Consider the following 18,676-nt stretch of genomic DNA (forward strand, 5'->3'; position numbering starts at 1 on the left):
AAACAGCCCATGTAGCTAGTATCCTTCAGGGATCTGCAGAGATCCTGCTTATCCTCTCACATGCACTGGTGCCACCATGCTGACTTTAGTGGAATTCTTCCTGAACATATTAACCAGGTGATCTTCATGACAGGGTGAGCCAGAAAGGAGTAGAAAATGTTGCACATATTAATATAAAAGTACAGAACAAATCCAATTCAGGAATGAAAAGTTGCCAAGAGACCTGGCAGGTGTGTAAGGGCTGGTACGGAAAGATGAGCACCTGCTCTGGTCCCAGCCTCCTGTTGAGTCCCAGGGATACCAGGTGATACTCCACTGTGCATCTCAGCAGCACCATGGCCATGTGCTCTGGTCTTTTTGCTGTAGTTTGACACACACTTCCTAGGTTCATCACTGGACGTTATAGTAAGCTTTTGCCCCCTTTATAGATTTATTTAAGCTTTCTTGTTTGACTTAGTGAAGAACAAAGATGCAGCTGTGTTTCAATATACAGACCTTGGCACCCACAAAGTGCCCAACACATTTGATTGGGAGCTCTTGAATTGTTATTAGCCTCAGAATCAGCTGCCAGGCCCATATTTTTTTTCTACAAGATGGTAGCATGCCTTGTACAAGTTCCATTGGTTTAGGGGCTTGTTTTTTTAATTAATAAAACAGAAAAGTTCATGTGGAAACTTTACACCAAGGTTGGATGATTTGTCAGCTGAGGAATGTCAGAGCCTTCTGTGAAGAAGCCTCTTAGGAAAGCTGACCCACCAGAATGCCATTGCCATCTCCAGGCAGACAGTGGCTGAGAAGCAAAGAGAAGGAGGAAACAGCCAACTTTTCCAGCTGCTCAAACCACACAGATGGGACAGTCCCTGACATAGTGCTGCATCCCTCCCATCCAGTAAGCATCTATTTTTATTGTATCACATACTATATTACAGACAAACTGTTAGCACTGAAGATATATTTTAAAAATTATGCAAGTAGAAGGTTTTTATAGTACAGAATGCATAGAATGCCTCCCTTCTGTAGCCCTAATTTTATAAAAATTTCAGCTGTTAAGGCATTCCTGATTACAGAAGTAGGTCTGATCAGTCCTAGTATAATGATAATGCAAATTCCCCAAGATGGGGCATTTTCCCCATTTTGCTGGGCTCCTCCATACACTCCTGTGTAGGCTTTATTTCTTTAAGCTGTCCCCTTGTCATCAACAGTGCTGTTTAAGTGAAGTTACATGTCTGCAGTAATGACACCTTAGTCCATCCTGTTTATTGCCTTTCATACAAATACCATTAATTAATTCCTCCCAGCAATGATGTAGCCGCTCTGTTGAAGGGCTGGGATTTGCAGGAGGGAGGCCATGCTGTGGGAGTTTCTCTCCTCCAGTTGCTGGGTATTATCATTTAAGCTTTATTTAACAGGCACTTGGTAAAGACATCAGCTGCAGCTGAAATAATAATAAGCAGTTTACTGTGTTCCATTACTGTGTTTACCATTCCTTCTTGATCCTTCTTGCATTCACTTTAGCAAATTACAGAATTTAATATAACTACTAGGTTTTCCCTCAAAACTGCTTTGTCTAATTTTCTGAGCAGTTCACTTCAGCAGAGGGAGAAGTGGTCAGGGCAATGGAAATTAAGGACTTGGATCAGGCTAGCACAGTGCCTTTTTCCTCTAATAGTCTTGCTTCAAGGGCGCTTATGAGATGGCACATACAGACAGAAATGTTTGGAATGTAACCTTTTCAAAAGAAGATATTAGTTGCATGGTGCCATAGTCCCTGAAGCTAAATTAATTTCTAGAGTTATTGTGATGAATTTGGCCTTAGCTGTGTTTCCTTGCCCTGTTGGCAACAGTTCTGTGGGGGCTGCCTTTGTCACCAGGGCTGTCACAGCTTTTTCTTGAGTGTGGCTCCAGCTCAGCAGCAAACAGCTAGTGTCACTGTCAGTGCATGTTGACATGCATTGCTGAAATCAGGGTACCAGTACTGGCCCTGCCATCTCCTTTGCTGTTCCACTGTGCCTGCTTTTCATTGCCAGGAACAATGAGGGTGAGTCAGGCAGAGAGGGAGATACTGACAGGTAGAGAGGGAGATACTGACAGCTACACCGAGTCTGCCCTTAGAGGATAACAAGCTTTGATTTGGATCCCACCAGAGTCAAACCCTTCCCACGCACTCCTGATGTTCAGCCCTGGGTTGAGCTCCGTGCTTCACCTGAAGCCCACAGTAGCTTAGACAGGAAGACTTGCAAAGTGTCACCCACAGCTGTGTTTTCTCAAAGCTCAGATTGCAGAATCTATCTGTGGCAGAGTTCTTGCCATTGCAGACCCAGTTATTTCCCCGATCCCACTGCTTGTCCCTGATCCCATTGTTACAACCAGAGGCTGGGATACACCAGTGCATAGAAGGCCTCTGCGTTTTCCATCAGCAGCATCTGTCCATGGCAGGTGTGCTCCAGCCAGCAGGTGAGACATCAGTGACTGTGAGAAAGCTGCTCTGTGCATGGAAATGGCTTTGGGTTTGTTTTTCATGTTTTCTGTGAACATTACTCTACTGTAAACTTGCCAAGCCTCTGCTTGCTCATAAATAGGGCTTGCAATATTTATGACAAACACTACTACATATTTCTAAATAAAACACCCTATGTTACTTCAGTCTCCCACCCTCATCGGTCCTCCTGCCAGTAGGCAGAAGGCAGTTCCTATTACAGTCAGATTCTCTGTCAGTGCTAACAACTCTGCACATTTCCTCCAAGTTATGAATGTTTAAATACTGTCTGAATCAGGACTCTGACTGTTTCAGTAGTTACAAACATTAGTCTGCATCTTCATGCCAGCATTTTATAAAGAAAGCCCTTCTAACACGCATTTTTAGGTAACAATCTGTTGACAAATGGGAATGTTATAAATGATAATGATAATAAGAAAAAAAAAAAAAAAAAAAAAAGATACCATGCCTGTTCTGTAGCTGTTTTCCTGTTCCTCTGAATGCAATGCAATATTGTAAGTAAACATGAGCCAAGCTAAAAGCTCAAAACACAAATACCCTGAGGTTCAGGCATTGTGGTCAGTGGCATTTCCTGACTGCAATATATGTTGAGAAGAAAAACCCTTGTGTCTGTGGGTCATCTCTGATGAGATGGTAGCAGCAGTGTGTCAGACTTGTCTTCTTCTTTATGGAAGTGCCATGAATGGCCTGAGGACATGTGCAAATAATGTAAATTGTGATAACTAAAGCCATGTTAATGGATCAGCCATGTATAGCTTCACTGTTACAAATGCTATTCTCCAATGGCAATTTGTATTCAATTTTGTCGAATGGTTTTAAAAATGTTGGTTTTAATAATAAAAAGAAATACCTGTAGGAGGGTGTCCTTTCTTAAACCCATTATGTATTTTTTCTCAAGGGACACTGTCAGGTTAAAATTTGCAATGAAACTTTAAAGTGTTACTCAAATATGTATCCTTGGGGGCGGGGGGCGGGGTGGCGGTGTGCTTTGAAACTGAACTATGCTGTGAGTTAACTCATGCCAACAATTTATTTGCATCACTGATTCAGGGATGCTCTTACATTTGTTGTGGTGACATACACTGAACTGATAGTTTGGCCCTTGTGTAAAAATCAGAAATGTTCTTCTACCTGCATCACTGATAGTAACTTAGAGTGGTGAAAACTGAAAGCTTACAGGCATGTCTTTTCCCTTCCACAGTTCTGCTTAAGTATAAGCAGGAAAGCAGACAATCACATTTAAAAAAAAATGAAAACATTGTTTTATGTTATAGATAAGAAAAATAAGCCAAAACCTCACAGTGTCCCTTTAGCTTTGATTTATTGTAAGCATCCATTCTGACAGATGGAGTAATGCAGAAGCAATTTTGCCAGACTATATATATGCGTGTACATATACATATATGTGTTTGCTAAACTCCATTTTGTAGATTATTTGTCTACCACTGCATCCCAGGAAAAAGAACATTCATCCATGCAGAAATACGAAAATAAAGGTGTCTGTGTGAAATGTGGTCTTGGTGTCACTGCAGTGCCTGCCCAGAACCCGCTCCCACCACAGGCACCTCCTGCTCCCAGAGACAGCAGGGCTCTCTGGACAATGCCAGACTGGAATTCTTGCTCCTTCTGCAAGAAGAAGGTGTGCTAACTGCCTGTTCAACATCTCTCACTCCCTGGGATGTGTCCCAGCTGCTGCCAGGCAAAGCAGGCTCAGGCTCGAAAGCACGTGCGTAGGCTTTTTGTTCACTTTTTGGCTGAGGTTTGTTTGAGTGACTGGTGAAGTCTCAGTTGCTGCTGCGAGATATTGGACAGCTCTAGTTTTATTCTGAGCCCATCACTACTGCAGTTTGAGCATCTTGTTCTGCTTCTTCAGGGGCCCAGGGCATTGCACGTGATGGATGGAGGGGCAGAGGGGAGGGAGCAGCTTTGCAGAGGCCCAGGGGCTGTCTCTCACTCTGGAGCCTCAGGGGGAGCCTCAGGCTGTGCCACAACTCAGCATATGAAAGGTTACTTTTAAATCCAATAACAGCCTTTTTTTTTTTTTTTTTTTTTTTTTTTTAACTGGGAGATTAATTCTTTAACCTTTGCTCAACCACACAGGTCCAGCAAATTGGAAAGGGAGGAGGCCTGGTCACACTGGCACATGAAGTCCTTTCATCACATCAGGTCTGCACTGTGCCAGATGAGGATAGGAGCTGCAGGAGCAGAAATTCTGTGTGATGGAGAGCTGCTGATGGACCCACTCCTACTGCTTGGCCAGGAGAGCCTAGTTCTCTGAACGAAGCCCGGCCCCAATCACCCTCCGGGGGGTGGGAAATAATGAACTGAAGATCTCCAGAGCCTCACTGGATGTGGTTATTTCCAGGCTGTTCCATTAAAACTTCGCTTGTTATCTTGAAGAGGAAAAGTCTGTGTTTCTCCATCTGTTTTTGTAGAGACTGGGAATTGCTCTGGCTGCAAGCCCCCAAGGCAGGAAGGTGCCTCCTGAGCACAGGGTGAGTTGTCACATTGCCTGGGACATTCTCCTGGGAACTCACCTACTGTCCTGTGCACCACAGCCTGTGAGGAGCCTGGGGCACACAGGGTGATCCACACTCCTTGTTCAGGAATTCTGCAAGGGGTGGACAGAGCTCCCGGTGGTGAGGAGAGGGGAATGTTTCCTTCAGAACCTGGGACACTTCCAAAGTTACTTGTTGGGATTTGCACCCACAGCCAGCAGCCATGAAATGGAGAAGGGGAACAGCACCAGTGCAGAGTCACCCTTGCAGGAATCTGCTCTGCTCTGAAGTCTGGCTGCAGAAGATGGGCCTGAATGGTCACTGCCCTCACCCCGATAACAAAGCAGGAGAATGGACCCGAATGCTTCTCACCCCCTTCCCTGCAACACAGGTTTTCTCAGCACATCTCCAAACCCAGCCCCAGTTCCCTCTGTGTTGACTGATGGAGCACAGCAGGGATACACTGCCCCAGCGTTTTAGAGTCTGTGTTTGCTCTTTACATTGCAGAGAGCCAAGGAGTGCATATATTGATGTTGTGAAGGATGTAGTGGAAGGGCCCACAGCTAGTAATATCCAGTCATCTCATCGTTAAAATGTCTGGGAAAAGTTAGGGCTGATCCAAGATTTTCCAGAAGAATAATAAGATGTTGAAAAATGTTGATATATATTTTTTTAAAAAAACTACAAAAAAAAAAAATCCAAGACTGATTTTACAGTCCCAGGGTTAAATTGATTTTTTTGACATTTTCACAGAAACTGATCCAAGCTTTGTGTTCTAATTATCTTACTGATTTACTTATAAATTAATATAAATTGAAAATATAGAAAGGTGTGAATATGCATGAAAATAAATGTCAGCACAATGTTTTCTGTCTGAACAAATCTTCTAAATTTTAGAGAACTCAGAACACAAAGAAGTACCAAAGCCTTGTTCCCTTCACCCAGCACCAGCTGTTATGGAAAAGCACTTGTCACCAACCAGTTATAAGTAAGAAGAATATTACCCATTGTGGGTGAGCATTGCACTGGAGGGAGGCACACTGCGCTGTAACTGATAATGAGGAAAACTTTATGGAAAAACTCATCTGTGTGTATGACAAACTGAGTTGCAAAAATACTTCTAAATTGTTCTCAATATTTGTTTCAAGACTGTTGGGGGTTGAGTTTTCTTTTCTTTTCCTTGGGGATTTTTTTCCCATTGAGTTGCCAAGAAGCATTGATGGGTGCTTGAGAGGGAGTGGAAACTCTCACTCACTCCAACCTTGAGCCTTCGCCCTTCGGAGGTGGAGGACGGTGGAGCTGCTGCTTGGGGAAGGGAATTCACTGTTGCTGCGGGAGCCCCGCTCGGTCCGGTTTCTTCTGCTGCGGGGTGAGACTCTGCTCCTGGGAGCAGCCACTGAACAGGGACCTTGTTATCGCCTGCTTCACTAAAAGAGGGGCCTGTTGCCGTTTTCTCGGGCATCCGAGGATGCTGAGCCTGCCCCTCTTTGCTCCGCCGGGAGTTAGGTCGCTGTTGTCCTGCCCCGCCACATTGCTTCTTCGCCATTGCTCTGAGTCTTTTCGCTACTTTGTAGCCCGCAGCCCCTGCCTGCCGAGACCTCCAGCGCCTTCAGCCTCAGCTCCGCAGTTCCTGATGCAGCCCTCCCAGCCCTTCAGCCTCAGCTCCGCAGTTCCTGATGCAGCCCTCCCAGCCCTTCAGCCTCAGCCCCGCCGCCGTTACCGCGCGCTCCCCGAGCCCGCCCACAGCGCCCCCTGCAGGCGCGGAGGATCCTGGCACCTGCCCCGCCCCCCGGAGCCAGCAGCGCCCCCTGCCGGCTGTGCCCGGAACTGCACCAAAGGGGAAGGCGCCTGTGGCTCAGAAGCTGTTCCCGGGTTCCTGCTTCTGTTTATTATTAATGCTGGGGTTGTTGCTCTTTGTTTGCCTGGTTATACAGACTAGGAAAGAACTGTTATTCCTATCCCCATAACTTTGCCTGAGAGCCTCTTTATTTCAAAATTATAATAATTTGGAGGGAAGGGGGTTTGCATTCTCTATTCCTAGGGAGGCCCCTGCCTTCCCTAGCAGACACCTGTCTTTCAAACTAAGACAAGGACTTTTAAGAATTTACGTCACTTTATTTGTCTTACTTTATTTTGCTCTAAGCTGTGATATCATAACGCTTAAATCTTGAAGAACATTGACTACAAACAAATTACTGAATTGCTTTTGGTTCCTTTGTTATTCAAATGACAGAGCTGTGCTCAAGCAAATGAGATACTCTTACTAGCAAAGAAAGTAAGGGATTTCTATCTCAGCAATACTTTGTAGTGATTTCCTCAATAAAATTACCAGAATATCAAAGGTTTTTGTTTCTGTCCTATTCTAGCAGTGAATATTTAGCGCATGTCATAAATAAAAATTGGGAATATATGGTGTAGATTTCAGCAGCTTCAAAGTGTCCAAAAGCAGAATTTTAGAACTTTAAAAATTCCCTTTTCTGAGAGCATATTTAATCCCCACCTGGAACAGAAATCATGGTCCAGCCTGTGAAGTGGCTATTCCCAGGGCTTGAGCAGCCCTGCTCAGCACGGCCCAAAGATATCTCTGCAGAAATGGATGTGACATTGCAGAGACCTGCAGATAATTTTAGATACAATAAAAGTCACGTTCAAAGGCATCCCGTTCCTTTACTGCAGCTTTATTCTGAGTTTGGTATGGATTTGCAGTACATGGGGGAGCTCTGTGAGAGCAGCTGGCCAGCTCCTGTGTCCCCAGTCCCCCAGAGCAAGGCCTGGAGGAGCTGCCTGTTCCTTATGGAGCTGAATGGAACCAGAGGACTGGAGACGGAATTTTGACAGCTGGGAACTAAGGCAGTGTTTCACAGATTGGATAAGTCCCTGTGCATTAGCTGTGCCTTTTCTCCAAGGACAAGTCCATGGAGTGAGGAGATGCCTTGTGGTAGGGGTTTGGAGAAAGTCAACAGCAGTAGGCTGGAGCTGCCCTGGGGAGAGAGCTAGAAGTGTCTCATGGCACTGACACAGTCTAGAAGGGATGGACAAAACCCTGTCTGGGTCTGTGCTAGTAGAGAGAACACAAAAATATGACAAAGCTGGTCAAACCTGTTCCCTGTGCTGGGACTTTGGGACATTTTTTTGCACTTCGCAAAGAAAGGGAAATATTAGTGTCTTGTGGTTGTGCTTTCCAGGTATTTTGTGTCCCATTCTGTGGGTACCTGGGCCCTGGCTCTGCAAGTTTCTTCCTTGTTCCCAATTAGGGACAGCGCTGCAGCTCTCAAGCCCTCAGCTTCTACCCACCACACGTGCAGAGTCGGGAATTAACCCAGGGGACAGCTGGCACTCAGGTATTGGGATACTGACATGTGAAGAAGCAAATCGTCTGAGGCTTCCCTTGGGAATAGGCTGGACCCATCCCACAGCTTGAGACACCTCCAAATGCTCCCTACTTCCTGCATGGAGCTGGGCAAAACAGCCAGTGTTGTCATCATGTGTGAAACCTATGGACATGTATGCATGTGTGTGGATGTATATGGATATGTTTGGAGGTGCATGGATGTGCCTGGATGTGTGTGGATGTATGGAGCATAAGGATAATATCACATATTCTGCAGGTTCTGTTGCCACAGGCTATATAGGCTGTTACAGGACATTTGGGAATCAAAGGGTTTGGAGTACCCAGTGAAAGTGGCTTGCTGCTGTAGAGCAGGTGCTGGTCATGCCCTGGACAGTCCCTGCCTGGCAAATGGAAAAGAAAAGGCTGTGAGTTTGCTCAGAACTGCTCAAAATTTAACCAAATACAACTAGAAAAAATGTGGTGGTAAGTTATTGGGATTTTTTGAGAGGCGGGACCACTGGGAAATGTCTTAAAAGATGATTTATTGCTCTTCTACAGTCTCAGGAAGGGTGAGAACATCTTCACTGCATATACCAGGACTTCATGGCCAGTGGTCACCTGTGGTCACAGTATCACAGCTTACAAGGTTTTTTAAAGATTAAATAGCCAATGATCCACTGCCACACATATTGTTTTAACTTTCACACCAATTAAACAGTAATTAAACAGTATCATGTCCTCCTGCAATGCTGTGAAAAATGAAAGTTCACTCTTAGAATAATTTTTTAAAATTTAATAAGGGAATAAAAAAGGACCATGTCCAGCACTGGGGTATTCCTGGCTATCGGCCAATGAACATTAATCCTGGTACATTAAGACAGTGTTTATATTTATATACAGTTACTTTACTAAGGTACATATGTATTCATAAGTTTCATGCATTATTCAAACATTTTTGGTAGCTTTTGATGTTGTAGAAACTTTCTTTTGTTTTGTTTTTTTACTCAGACTTACCTACATGACATTCTGCAGATCAAGTCAATATATTTTATTCCTTCCTGTGGCTTCATCTTGTTGTTTCACACTCCTCTGATAACAAGTAGCTATCAAGTTCTTCTCTAATTCTCCTCCAGTGCTCTGGTTTGTGTGACAGTTGTCACTTAGAGAGGTCAGTCAGCAGATGTGGCAAACAACTTAATTGCTTTATATAGTTTTCTCGGTTACATAGAAGTATTTTAATATTTTAATATTTTGTATTTTGCTAAGGCCTACAATACATTTATTACATTAATATTTTTATAAGCTATAAGGTGTCTACATTAACATAATATATTCATCACACTACGATTTCTATGGGCTATACAGTGCATACTTAAAATGATAAATTTTGTTATATCTGTAAGCAGCTAAAAGGAGCTATAAACTTTGCTATATTTAAATACTTAAAATTAATAATAGCATGTAAAAGCTAGTACACAAATACAAAAGCCAATATCATACAGTAATTTTTAACAATGTGGACAATTGTTGTGGTTTTGAAAACAAACCAAGTAAGAGGCTCTAAGTCAGAAATAAAATTTAATGAGAAGAAAAGGAAAATAAAATAGAATAAAATAAAATAAAATAAAATAAATACAAAAAGAAAAAACCACTGGCAGAGTCAGAATACAACCTGATCAGGATGATGAAAACAGTCCAGACGAGGTGGTCTTCCTGAAACAGAAATCTTGTAGAAAGGTCTGGTAGCTCCAGTCCTCTGGGAATCCAGTGGGTGAGAGCTGCTTCTACTGTCCCAAATCCCAGCTTATATCCAGGTGAGAATGCTTGGCTCTTCCCCATGGGCGGAGCATCTCACAATGGGATGATGAGTCATGGAAGAGAGCCTTAATGGCCCATTAAAGAGAGAGATAACTCCCTCTGGGAGTTATCTCTGAGTCATGCAAAAGGCATTGATGGGCCATTAACTGAAGATGGTGATAGAATACATCCTAAACTACAACCCAGGACAACAATTTTGTCCAGTCATATAGTGACACACAGTCCTACAGAATTACATCTTAAAGCTTCTTATTGTAACTACTTCTGTATCTTAACTTTAAAATCTCAAACTCTCCACTACGTAGCTTAATATGTTTCTCCTTAAACTACAAATCCACATTCTTGCTTTCAGGTCTCTTAATCTGGAAGCCTTTTCCAAGGCCTCAAGTTGAACCCTGTATTCTCTGCTGTATTTGGGCCTCCATGCATGAGGTTTTGAGAATTTTCTGTGCATTGATTTCCCACAGTAAGTTCCACTGAATTAATCTTTATTAGACTTACATTTTCCCTTGCAAATGTGACGTGGCATCAGGTGTGTGCCTCAAGATTGTGCTTTTCAGGACATCAGAGGAAGGATTGCAGTGTTCCCAAAGTGGCCCTCAATTTTCCCAAAGTGTGTTCAGTGGATGAGCTTTGCAGAGACCCAGTTGTCCCCAGCCAGGGTGGCATCTGAGCCACAAGGACAGCTCATGTCATTCCACTGTGTGACACAGCCCAGCACCTCTGGACACGAGCACAGTTCCCCAGGGTTACCAGGCTGGAACCAAACCTGCACAGCAGTTTTGGGGGGCTGCAGCTTCTCCCCTCAGCCATTGTTACGTGAGTGCTGACTGTCTGCATGTGGCACAGAGGCAAACAATAAATAGCTGCATGAGCTATTCCTTCCCTCTGATAAAAAAGTCCAGAACTGTACATCAGCTTTATTCCTTCTCGTGCCAATGTCCCCATCCACTTGCAGGCAGAGATATGGCCTTGGCACACACAAATTCCCCATGATAATTGTATCAGGGCTCTGCCAGGGCACTGCTGGTCCCCATGGTAGGGACATATTGGTCAGTAGTTTTCCATACACCACAAAGCTTCCTAAGGGGTGTGTGATGATGTGGCACGACTACAGGTGTAGCAATAAATAGGCTACAGAGCCTTTAAGGACACCAGACATTTTCTCCCTGTCAGATAATTATCAGTCTCATACCCAAGGGTATGTCCTCCATTAGCTCACGAGTGTTTCTGTGATTTTTGGTTATTCTATTTTTACCAAGTCTGGAGGTGCTTTATACTGTAACAAAGATAAACTAAATAATCATGAGAGAAAATGTCAGATCTTTTCCTCCATTTCCCTTTGGTTTGGTGGTGTGCATTCCCAGGCAGACAGGTTTATGTCTCTGACACAGATCAAGATCAAGGATGATCCTGAGAAGGAGTCGCCTGAAACCTGCTCTATCCCAGATGCCCAAGGAGCATCAATCTGGGCTCCAGCCCAGAGCCCGTGGGGGGCTGACTCCAGGCTGACTTTTCACACACAGAGGGCAGGGTTCCCTGCAGGTAGCACCTGCTGAACTGTGGGGAAATGCTGTAAAAGACTTTTTCTGTCCTTTGAGATGCAAACTTGAAGATATGTCTGCACTGATTTGGTTTCATCCATTTAAACTATTTTCACAGTTTTTTGGAAAACTTCTGTTATAAAATTATTTCCTTCTCCTTACTTCCACAGTGTTGAAAACTATCTCCTCCAAAGGTAAACGTTTCAGTGAATGCTTCAGTAAAATGAAAGGTGTGTTTTGTGATACCATTTGACAGTTTTGAAGACCTCTGAGTTCATACCCCAAAAGCAAGTGCAGCAGTGTTTTTATTCAGGCTATTTACACCCCATCAGAGCTAAGAGCTGAGTTAATGTTTCACCTCAGGCTGCAGTAAATTAGATAAAATTTCCTCATTCCCGGAGTTACCCTTTTACTTTGTCTGCCCTGCTCCATTTGCTGATACAGGAAAAAAAATTGCTTAATCTCATTTAACAACTGTTGAGACTATTTTTAAACACAAAATATGTTTCTGTACTGCATTGCCTTTTGCTGAGGCATTTTTAAGACTACCAAGCCTCAACCCATGCTAAGTAATGAGAGCTGTCTTCCTGCTGGCAAACCTACCGGCATGATAAACCCATGTGAACCTCAGTGATTTTCGTCCTCATTTTGTTTCACCTAAAAGCAGGAAATGCTTTCTCCTTGGACATTTATTTTGGAAATTCTGAAGTGCTCTTTGGAGAAGCTTTTCAAAGAGGTCCTTCCCAGTGGAGATAACACACACACCCCTAGAAACTGAAACCTGTGCCCGAGGGAATCTGCCGAAGAGCAGCTTCCACTCCTGCCATGCTGGATCTCCTGGGGACTGGTGTTCACATGTAACAGCAGAGGACAAGAGCTTCAGGTGAGACATTTATCTGCTCTTTCCCCCCTCTACTGAAAACACACATATCCCACGTGAATAACATGAAGCCACAGTCTTCCACTGGCCAGAGCTCCTCAGTGAAAATTATTATTCTCAAATAGTGAAAATAATAATAGCATGTGTTGTCCTATAGTCAACATCCAGCTACTTCAGCAGCAAAACACTGGGATGTGTCTGTATCAGCTCTCTGTGACTGTTCAGGACAAAATGAGAACCCAAAAGATTTGGAATTGGAATATTGCTGCAGTGCTAGGATAGATGCTGAGAGCTGTGGGGGCCCCTGCAGCACCCTCACCTCCCAAGGCACTGGGACTGTTCAGTGGAGATGCTGCTGTGCCCCTGGGATGGATCCCACTGGTAAGCGCTATCTCGTTTGGAGAGAAGCATAAAGCAATAATGGATTAATGTAAAGTGTTTGGGGATTTTTTTCCTTAAAAATATTCCTCACCCCTCTCTTGACAAAACAATGTAGGCCTAAGTCCTCTGGGGGGAAAGTTAAACTAAAAGAAAGCCTTTTAATTAAGCTTCTTTGATGTTTATGGTGTTCAGAACAGTTTGAAATACCAGGTATTATTAGTAGATATAACTTTCTGTCTATTGAACATGAAAACTAGAAACTAGTACTTACTGCATCTCATTTAATAAGTACATCTTGATCTCATTTGCTATCTGCATTTATTCTATTCTATTAACATAAAAATACACAATTATTTCCAATAAATCCTAATCTACTGTAGTTAAATTATCTGCCCAGCTTTTGGCAGCTGAAGTCACTTGTATGGATCAAATATTTTTTTAACAACTTAGGGAGCAAAAAGGAATTACATCATCTTAGGTAAGAGCTTTGGCCAAAAATAAAACCACAACTGTGCATTTATCTGAGATAATAACAGAATATTGTGCACTTAAAACTGAGTGTCCAATTAATTGTCAGTTCCCAAACTCATTCCTGTATCTGACAAGAGATTACATCAACTTTCTTTTACATTTAAATTGTATTCTTTCTCTTTAAAGTGGAGTTAAAAAGTGCAGTGCTGATGTGCACACAGATAAAATGTTTTCAGATTGTAATAGGCAACTTCATAATGGAAATAATTAAATGGGGTTACAGTTTGGAAGAAACCATGACTGGTATCAGTCCAGAGATTTTGCTCTTACTTCAACTGTAGTTCTGGTTCTGGTATGAGCATCACTGGCATGTGGGCCCTGTTCAGAACACAGTGGGTTTCGTGACAGAGCATTTGCTGTGGGCACTACACGTTTCTTGAAGAGTAGGTGGAACCTGCAGGGCATTTCACAGCAGGAGCTGCCTCACCGTGGGTAGTGGCCAGTGTTGGGGGCTGCTGCAGAGTTCTGGGCGCACAGGGGCTCTGAAAGGCTCAGGGCTGCCCAGGGCTGCCCCTCAGACACAGCAGCTGAGGGCACCCTCAGCCCTGCTCCCCTGTGCTGGGGCAGCCTGGGCCCTGCTCTGCCCTGCCATGAGCAGTGAGGATGGCACTTGGGGCACAGGGACAACACAGCTGCCTTTGCTTGGTTTCTGGTTTCTGGATTTTTTTCTTGGTTTGCTTGGTTTCTGACTAAGCACTTTGAATTCTGGGGAGAAAAAATTGCCGTGTTGGATCTACGATGCAAACAACAGGACAAAATACAGTCCCACTAATGGCATCTCCCATAGCTGTGGGGCTCAAGCTGTAGTAGGAACCTGCTGCATCAAAGTCCCTTTTCCAGAGCAGGAGGAAAGAGCAGAGATGATGTGGGATGGGGCTGGGCACAGAGGGCACTGGGGGAAGGGAAGGGAAGGGAAGGGAAGGGAAGGGAAGGAAGGGAAGGGAAGGGAAGGGAAGGGAAGGGAAGGGAAGGAAGGGAAGGGAAGGGAAGGGAAGGGAAGGGAAGGGAAGGAAGGGAAGGGAAGGGAAGGGAAGGGAAGGGAAGGGAAGGGAAGGGAAGGGAAGGAAGGGAAGGGAAGGGAAGGGAAGGGAAGGAAGGGAAGGAAGGGAAGGGAAGGGAAGGGAAGGGAAGGGAAGGGAAGGGAAGGAAGGGAAGGGAAGGGAAGGGAAGGGGTTAATACCTGGATTTATGTGTTCCCTGGCAAAGGCCTCAGTCGATGGTGATGGGTGAGAAGCCCTGCAGCTTGGGACCAGAGCCATGGGTGGGAAAGCACTGACTAAAAATGGTCCTGTGCAGTCTGAGTCTGGTTTGAAGTTGGTGTTTGCTTTATCATTTCACTCAAAAAAGCAAGTAAGTACTGAGTAATGACTGGTAATGACTGAGTGGTTTATTTTCTCTGTAGACACCGTTGGCAAGTCACAGAGTTCGCTGCAAGTAAGTCTACAGTATAAAGGAGCATTTCTAATTCACAGAATGTCGGTTTTTCTCCTTCCTCTTTCTAACCTGTCTTTACGGCATTTATTTTGGAAAATCTAGAAAGATAAGTTACGCAATGGTCTGGCTTGGCAGTCACCTTAAAGGCTGAACTGGGACAGTACTGCTGCTGGGATGGCATTTGGCTCCAGGTCACTGCTGGTGCTGAGCCGCCACCTTGTCCTGCCTGTGCTCCTTTCTGCAGGCAGTCTTTGGCAAGAGCCCCACCCTCACCACTTCCTGAAGCACGAGTGGGTATTGCTTCTGTTTGAAGCTGCTAGGAGCCCAATGCACAGCTGCAGAAAATAAATGTGCTATGAACTGATTGATTTATCTGTATTTTCCAGCCCGCAATTAATTCTGATCTTGGGAGGCAGAACCAAGCAGCAAGCAGGCTGTAAAGCCAGATCAAGGCTGATAAGGTGTTCTTCCCTTTGTGGTCCTGTGCTCGCACAGAGCAGCCTATTAAGTAATCATGTTCCCCAGGATCCCCAGCCCCAGTGAGGATCATCCCCGGCTGCACTGCGGCAGAGCCGAGCCTGGTGGAGACAGAGCAGGGCCCCCGAGGTGCCAGGACAGGGGGTGGCCGCACAGCTGGGCTGGGAGTAAGCACTGCTGCTGCCCTCCCATGCTACTCAGGGCTGGCAAGTCACTGCTCTCACCTTACCTTTTGCAGATTGCTTTGACACTGCTTCTTAGTACACAGGCGCATCTTCCAATCACCTGAAGAGCTTGGTGACCCTAAATGTGACAGCCTTATGCTAGTGGGTGGCTGTGTCTGTGTGGACTGTCCAGGGGTGAGCATTGGTCCCTGGGTAGTCGAGCCAGCTCGGGGCTGGTGGCTGCATGCAACTGTAAACGTGAGACCTGTGGGGAAACTGAGGCAGCTGGAAGTTCAGACCCAGGATTTGGGAAATGGCACCCACAAGTGCTGGTGGGTGCCGGAAGTTCCCATGGTAGGTCAGGCACCACAGTGGGTTCTCAGTCCTGGAGATGTGCGTAAGGTGAGTAAGGAGGGGAAAGACAGAACTGCTCTTGCCACTGCTTGTGTCTCCCCCCATCCCAAGCAGGCTGCACCCTCTCTCCCTGTCCACACTCTCTTTTTGCCTCAATTTCTCACTTTGGAGACATGCATTAAATTTCTCCCAGCCCTCAGGGAGCTCAGAAGGGAATCCAGACGTTGTAGGTAAAAGCTACAGCATACAAGCAGCATTCCTGCTGGGAGGGTTTGTGTCACAACAGCTCAGCAGCTCACTGATACACCCCTGGGGCATGCGACAGGCACCTGCACAAACCCAGTGCAGCAAAGAGAAGACATGGAGGAGGAGCAGGCTGCTGCCAAGGCAAGCCCCTTGAGCCACTTGTAAAATTCTCTGTGTTTAAGGGTTTCTGTGTGAGGCTTTGATGGAATTTTCCTCTATCTAGGGCAAAAGAAGTAAGCTGAATCTATGGTCCTTTCTATAAACCTTTCTGTTTCAGTCAAGTGAAATCAGTGTGGCTCTTTTTTAATTGTGCTAAATTGTGTCCTTCATGTGTTTCTTGCAGTTCTGAACTGTTTGTATGTACAAACTGAAAAGTAAAGGTAGAAACATTCCATCTACTTTTGAGATAAAATTCGACCTTGGAGAAAGGCAGAATGGCTCTTTCCAGCCTTGAGGATCCAGGTGAATTTCTCAGAGCTGGTGACCGTGCCCACTTCTTGCCAGCACCGATGGGAGCAAGGCAGCAGCACAGATTGCTGGCCAGTGCTGGCAGGCTGCACCTCCTGGTGTCCTGCAGGTGCCCCGTGCTGATGGCACTGGGCCCCTGGGGCAGGACTGGCCTGGCCCTGAGCTGCCTTTGGAGTTGGGAGCAGACACCTACATCTTTACAGTCCAGAGTAAGAAAATGTAACAATTTTCCAGATTCTTCCCCTTCCCTTCCAAAAGGGATGCCTTGAGTTTGAGTTGACAAAGCAGTCCATTTAATATGAAAGACTAATGAATATGGCAGCCCTTGCTGTTTTGCAAGTTTAAACACCTCATCTATCCTCAAAGAACAGCTCTAAATCATTTTATTTGCAAGCCCTAAGCAGGAATTTGTATTCATAGTAAGACACTAATTGAGTTAATTTATTTAAGGCTGGGGCATAATTTCTGATAGTGGAGGAGTCTCTAGGCCCAGTGCAATTGTCTCTCTGATAGGGCATTAATATTTAAAGGAGTTATAATACTCTGTCAATTGATCTGTGTCTTTTCGGAAGTAGGTTAGCAGTTATTGATGGTCACTTGTGTGAAGGTTTAGCTTAAATAAAGCTGGTACTTGGCAGACCAGTGCCTGCCCCCGGCCAGTCCCAGGCCCGGCAGGGAGGGGCCCAGGATCTGGGGCAGTGGATCCCAATGGAATGTGGAGAATGAAGAGGCAAACAAGGCAGTGCACATCTGGAGGGTGCTGCTGCGGCCACTTCGCAGGGCTGGGCTCAGACAGCAGCAGGGGGACGGTGCAGTGCCTTTGTGTGGCTGCCAGTGCTGCTGCCATCAGCATTTCTTGGGGACGTGTGAGCCAGGCATGATCTGAGTGAGGAGCTGTCGGTGCGTGTTTCTCTTGATAGGTAGGCTGTTATTGATGGCACTTGAAACAAATAACTTGACCTCTGAGTACCTTAATTTCTCTGTTCATGGAAGTGGGGAACATTTATGCTATTTCTTGAGTGATTTAAAATGAGGACACTTCCAAATTTAAAAAATTCTTGCTTGTTTTACTACTGTATTAAATTCCACATTGCACTAAGAAACATGAGGTTTAAACCTTATTAAAAATAAGGTAGTGTGAAAACTAATCCGGATGAAATACCTTTCTGCTTATTGATACTGAGTATTTATTGGGGAAAACTGAACGTTGGTGTGGAAGGACATGCAGCTGCAGTGCAGCTTTGACTTTGCTGGCTGCAAGAGCAAAATAAATGTGTTGGGTAGATGTGGGCATTGGAGGTGTTCAGGACGGTATGTGGCTGGTTTTCCCCCCAAACTTCTGCAGTAAGGAGTGTGTTTCACTGCTTTGCGGAAACACAGACATGTAAGATGAATGAATGTGTCTGAACTGGGTTCCTCGAGGCCCCATCTCGTATTTTTTCTTTAGGTGGTCATCTGTCAGCGTATTGTCAAGCCTTCAATTGATGTGTCACTGGCAGCTCCTTTCACCCTCACTCCCTCCCTTCAGCCCCGGGCAGGTGTTCAGGCAGGCTGAAGACACAATGAAGTGACCCTGTCCGTCACTTCTTTCTTGCTGGGAGAGATCAGCGAGTCCCTGCTGCTTGTGCCCTGCAGGGGTGGCCCGGGACACGTAGCAACTGCTCGATGGCAGGAATGAATGCTGATGAATGAATGATGGCAGGATTGAATGCTGAGCTCCCCGAGCTGTGCCTGCCAGCATGGGGCTGCAGGGGAAAGCAGTTCCTTTTCTCATGGCCATCAGAGATGAACAAGGAAAGTATCCCGAATTACCAGGGGAGCTGCACAGTTTATTTGACATTTGCCTGTTACCTGGAAGGTTGGAAGAAAAATTCCCACATGTTCACTGAGGATTTTGTGGCTATATGTTTGCTGTAGCCTCTTGGTGTATTGACTATGCCTTTGGTCACCAAACAGTGTTTAAGGCTACATTTTTCTGTTAAAATGAAACCCTTTACTGGACAGAGAAACATAAATATACAACATTATTATAATTTCTTCCCACTACTGGTAA

This window comes from Sylvia atricapilla, chromosome 14 (genome assembly GCF_009819655.1).
Source record: "Sylvia atricapilla isolate bSylAtr1 chromosome 14, bSylAtr1.pri, whole genome shotgun sequence".
Taxonomy (NCBI): domain Eukaryota; kingdom Metazoa; phylum Chordata; class Aves; order Passeriformes; family Sylviidae; genus Sylvia; species Sylvia atricapilla.